This window comes from Falco peregrinus, chromosome 4 (assembly GCF_023634155.1).
Source record: "Falco peregrinus isolate bFalPer1 chromosome 4, bFalPer1.pri, whole genome shotgun sequence".
Classification (NCBI taxonomy): Eukaryota; Metazoa; Chordata; class Aves; order Falconiformes; family Falconidae; genus Falco; species Falco peregrinus.
The window spans coordinates 43,060,605-43,066,617 of NC_073724.1; positions in this window are offsets into that span (position 1 = coordinate 43,060,605).

Sequence of the window (6,013 nt, forward strand, 5' to 3'; positions counted from 1 at the left end):
CTGCAGATACAATGACGAGAAAGCAAATGATACTGGCAGCATAGCTATATGTATCTAACTGTATTTTCATAAATAATTCCACATAGCCGTAGTTATTCTGACTTGTTAGAAAAAGTGCTTGGCAATAATATTTATTTGATTCTTGTATAAAAGGCGTAGGCAAAAATATCTCATCACAGTAAAAATGAATTGCAATGTTTGAAACTATTTTTAAAACAAGAACTGAATGAGCCCTCCAACAAAAATACGTAAGACTTACACACAAGAGAAGGTAGTGTTCAGTCGGCTAGAAGACTAACTTACCCTGTAGTAGCTACTACAGGCCAGCATCCCTTGAGGACCCTTTGAGGTATATATATGAATACCTAAAGAGGTATTCTGCCGCTTTGAAAGCACCTGTCAGTGCATACGCCGAGCAGTACTGCATCCCCACTGCTTAGTGCACGTTCATTTCTTTATGTAGACAAACTGATACTGCGAGCCCAGAAGAAGCAATCGGCCTGCACACAGATGAGTCCCGAGCCAACCAGAATGGAGTATCAGGCAGACTGGGAAGAGTTTGAACAAAAATAGGCCATCTGAGATGGCAGCGAGCTTGCCGTGTGACCCCAAGGATCCTGGGGCGCTTTGATCTGGAAGGATTTACACTGTGCGTCTTCTGTAGAGAATGGTCTCCCCTGAGCTGGCCTCACATCCAGCTGCTGCCCGCTGCTGCGTGCAGGACTACAGAGCGTGGGGCCAGGGGAAGGACGGACCCCCCCTCTCATCCCCACCGCTGGAGGAGCACAGTGCTCTGCCCAGGGTCCTCACAAAGGCTGGCCGGAGTGGGTGAGGAGGTGGTGTCAGCATCAGATCTTTTATGCTCTTAGGTGAACTGTTCCCTCTGCTTCCCGTGTTTGCTGTCGCAAAGAGCATGGAGGGAGCGAGCCAGCTGAGGGGGTCCTGCCGTTTTGCTACCACTGCGCTCTGAACGGGAGCGGGGCTTGCTGGAGGGAGCCTTGAGTAACGTCATGCCTGTGCTCAGACAGCAGCGCTCACTGCTGCTTCAACCTAGCAGCCTGGACCAGGCTGTCTACAATGTTGAGCAATCTTGGTGAGGAAGTTTAAGACCTGTCACAAATATAGGCAGGTTAAAAGTGATGGCTGTAAAGATCTCCTTCCATAGCTGTCCACCTCCTTACTGCCTTGAAAGTTCTGCTTTGCAGGCAGCCGAGAGCTTTGTGCTCAGGTTTTAGTACTATTAAATATGCTGGGTTGTAATTCGTGGCACTTCAGCTGACGTCTAAGAGCAGCTGAGCCATCTGTGCAGTGGGGGCAGGCCAGACAGATGTGGGTGGCAGCCCGATTTTAATCTGCCTTTGTGCGTGAATCAGAGAGCCAGCATTTTTAATACTTTACAACGCGGCTAAAACTGACTCACGTTTCTCTGGGCAGTGAATAGCTACCACTATAGCCTCTGGGATTTCCCCTGCTAAATATCAAAGGCCTGCAACAAAACAACAGAGTTAATGCTTCCCAAAGAAAGAGTTCTTTCTAATGGAAAGTATTAGTCAACCAGAACACAGAAGAGTCTTTCCCAGATCTTTTACAATAGCTTACCAGAAGCCTCTAATCCAATATCCAACAATTTACTGCTTGGGCAGATCCCCACACCTGCCTGATCGGGAGGCTGCTGCCTTCAGTGCAAGCTGCATTGCAGGTACCAGGTTAATTTACACAAAGGCCATTCAGGTTTCACAGGACAGATTTAAACATGGCATTAGATTGTACTTGAGCTGGGGAACCACGCTTGCAGGGCAAGGGAATGACCTGCAAGTTCTGAATTGCCACAGTTTCGTGTAAGCCTATTAAATACATCTTGGAAGACAAAACCAATTGTGGGGGCAGACACAATGGGATGATAGTTTATTAAGACAGACGCATTTTTGAAAATAATATTTTAAATAATTTCCTTCAGTTATGCTGTTTAATGACATGTCAGAGTTTTATTCTGCTATTGCTTAGGTACCTGTTCCACTTTATTATTGTTCACAGCGTTTGCATTCACACAAGGGCTTTGCAAAACTCAAAAGTTACATCCGTTTTCTTGTCAGTAACCCAGTTCAGAATTTACATTCTTACATTAGTTTGTATATAGAGTCTTTGTTAACACCTGTGTATTTACTAGGCAATGGTAGTTGGCTATTAGACAAAGGGTTTCAGAGTTTTCCAAATTTTATGTCAAGATTTAAGTGTTATGTTAGCACTCCAAGGTGCTGGATTGCATGTACAAAGCAAAATAAAATATCCATCTGAATGAAAACACTTTGGTGAAAAGAGGGTTTTTTTCCTGATTTTGTTACCAAATTATAAACTTTTCATGCTAGTTATGTGGACTAAAATAACTGTATTTAAATCTATTCGATTTTGAAAACTAGGGTTTTGTTTCTGCTGAATTTTCAATGTGAATCTGAAGCTGCTTTCTCCCCAGCAAGCGCTGCTGAGTGCTGTCCCTTAGAAGAGCTACAGGGGACTGAACCCTCTGACTCACCCTGCCACCTTGTCCCACGCCACTGTGTGACTTGGAGTACCTGGCAAGCAAATATCTCTGCTGAATGCATACTTTAATCAGTGTCTCTGGGAAGAAAGGAGCTTTACGAGACACATTATTTGCTGGGATTTGTGGGACCCAGCTGGAAAAACAACTTTTTCCCTTGCATACCAGGTATGAGGTGGATGTGAGTCATTAGGGCCTTGTTCTCATGGAGCCAGATCATCTGATAAGGTAAACTGGCACGGATCCACTTGAGTCTGAAAAACCAGCATATTATCTAATTGCGGCTCTGGCACGGGACCTTTGTGGATTTCAGTGGGACCAGACTAGCCCTTGGCTTTGTGGAGGCAGGAGGAGAGAGCTTGCCAGGCTGACAAAGAAACCCTTTGATAATGACCTCGGAGATGGTGCCCTGCAGCACAGTTAACAGCAGGGAAAAAATGTACCTAAAAAATGACGGTGTCTGCCAAGAAGCAGAGCAAGACTGAGCTTGAGGAAATCATGCAGAACACCCTTTTTGTTCTCAGAGGTCTGAGACCAAAAGTTTAAGACTAGGCATTCTTTTACACAATACTACAGACACAACTGCTTGCATGAATGTGATTAATTTTTTTTTTAATTAGTATTTTTTCACTTGGTACAGGCTCTCTACCATCATAAGCAGAGCTGATAATGAGTTATATGTAAAATTTGGGTTATTTAATACTTCTCAATTAAGTTCCTGAATGCAGGGCTTCTTATTAACCTTACAGAGGAATAATGTCAGCAAAAATAGTTCCGTTGTGAAAAAGCACAGTATTCGTCTCTTGGAAAAAAAATTCTCAAAGCTGGATCAATAAGCAGTGCTATCATTTTGAACAGGCTTTAAAGTTTAGCATCTGGGAGCGGTTGCCCTCATCTGGTTTTTGGCATGTAATTCCATGAAATAAGACATGTTAAGAGCAATCTCCAAAGCTTACATAAAGCCCTGGAACAGTGATTTTCTCACTAGGACATCAAATACAGAGTATGTCCTTTTACTGTCTCTACAATGAGGAGCTTATGTGGTCTCCAGCAAATTATGATGTGCCTCAGTTTTCTGCCTCTAAAGAAGAGTTCTCAGTTTTGCAAGAGAGCCACAAGATTTTTATTAACTTGTGTTCTGATTTGGTCAGCTATTACAGTCACAAGCACTAAAAACATGCTGATGAAGGCCCAAGGCTTACTTTTATACATTCAAATCAATTCATAAAGGAACTGACTCTTGGGGTGCTGAGCAGGCAGAGCTGCCATTAACTTAAGCTCTGAAGTAGCAAAAATTCATACATGTGCCTGACTCTGGGCACTAGGTGCAGTCCAGCTGGAGTGTGTCATTGACTGCACCTACAGAATTACCTACACTGTACATTTTTTTTTTTTTTTAGTGTTCTTCAGTGGAAAAGTTGTGTTAAGAATTCCCACCCTCTTCCTACCACTCATTTCCACCTCCACACCGCACTTCTCAGTTATTTGTGGGGCAGTGCTTTAAATGAGATCAGCAAGGAACTCCAGCATCTGCTATGATGTGTAACTATGCCCCTTTCATCAACTTCTTCAGAGGTAGTTTCCTTCCAGCCTGCTTGCCTCCCTTTCTGTTGACATTAACGAGCATCTGGTAAATCAGGCCAGCTTTCTTAATCTGTCTGAAAACCAACTAAGGGAGTTTTTTTAAGTGAGATCATTGAGCTGATTCAGTTACTATTGAACCACGTGAATGTGAACACAACCGTGTGAATACTAGCACTGGAACAAAAAGGGGATGGCAGCCTCCTTCACAGACAACGGAGTTTTACATTGGCTTAAGCCAACTGCAGTATTGCACCGTTTGTGTATAAAAACCGAAGCATATCTTAAATGTTTGCAGAATGGGTGAATAGATGGGGTTTTGGTTTATCTTTTTGGAAAGCTGCAAGCTGTAAATTAGTGCTCTTTTGTATCAGCTTTAAAGGTATTACATAGTTGCCATCTTCTACCTGTTGACAGGTCATAGAAGCAAAATATTTTAGCTTTAACAGAGGACCAAGGTGCCCTATGGCCTGTTTAAGCTTCAGGTGGGGTGACTTCATACATGCCATGCAACCCTTCAGAAGGATTTCATTCTAGAAAGAAAAGGCTAAAGCACTGGATTAAATCCTGTTCTCTGGAAGGACGGAGAAATACTGCAAGCAATGACGCAGTTTCTTCCTGATGCCCCTGTTAATATACCTGCACAGAAGAGAAGGATTTACACAAGACTGGTTACCTTGCCACAAAAAGATACATTAGGCTGGTTTCACGTGATTTACTCTCAACTGACCTAGTATTGACTGTTGTCAGCCTCCCTAGCTATTAGCATATTTCATTTATTTATTTATTTTTGGTCAGGGACCTGACTGCTCTGGAATTCCCTTGCCATCTTCTTTTTCTGCCTCTTGAAGACAAACTCTTCTGGTGCCCTCTTCCAGCCTTCCTACACTTCACCAACTAAAAGCTTGGGGCCTGGGCAGCCAGGTCTCTAAGCACCTTAAACACGAATTTTATTTAGGCCTAGCCCTTTCAAAAGCACTGAAGTAACTGAAATTCTCTTCAGTGAACTCTTTCCATGTTCTGTCATGAGCTCTCACTCCTTTATTACTGATGTTTGTTGAATTAATTCTCAAATCACAGCGCAGGTAGAAGGTATACAATCTACTTTTTACTTAAACTCAACTGCCAATTAAGTGCAAGATGGGTTTCGTCTAACTCAGTTTTACAACTTTCACCATCTTCTCAACGAAACAGGAGTTTGAGTAATAATGTATCATTAGTGGAATAAAATATCTGGGGTGCTATTTGGGACAAAGTTGTGCACGCCTCCAGGAGGCATTCTGTCCAAAGCCTTGGTTCTCAAAATCACTCCAACTTAAGCAGAGTTTCCAACTCCTTGAGAGCATGGCAGTCTCTCCAGGCTGATCCAATTACAGCTGAAGTCCCAAATCAAAGCAAGGAACAAGCTAGGATGATAGCTGGGAAAAGGAGGTCAGACAGGTGACCTAAGGGCTCGTCTCTATACACAGCTATTTCTTATTCCTGATCTATTTATACATAGATGTTCTTATTCAGAGTAAGCCATTGTTTAGTTTAATCCGGAGTAAATTAAGCAGGAACAAGTCTACATAGAACAAAGCCCTGAGAACAGACTTGATGTCCCATGTCTTTTGAAAGTAATTAAATGTCTCCATAGATTCTTTTCAAATGGAGCTTTGCAAAGACGAGACTGGCTGCCTCTATTATCCTAACTTTAAAACACATTGTCCTCTATCTATTGCCTAACCTGCCAGGTTAAACGATCATGCGCTAACTTCCTACAACAATCAACTACTCTGATACTCAGTATAGCAAACAAACACGAGCTTTATTAACCTTTAGACATGTGATAGGTGTGAAGGTCACGATGCAGATTGGAACAGCCTCTCCACCACCGTGTTACATACCAAAGGCTAC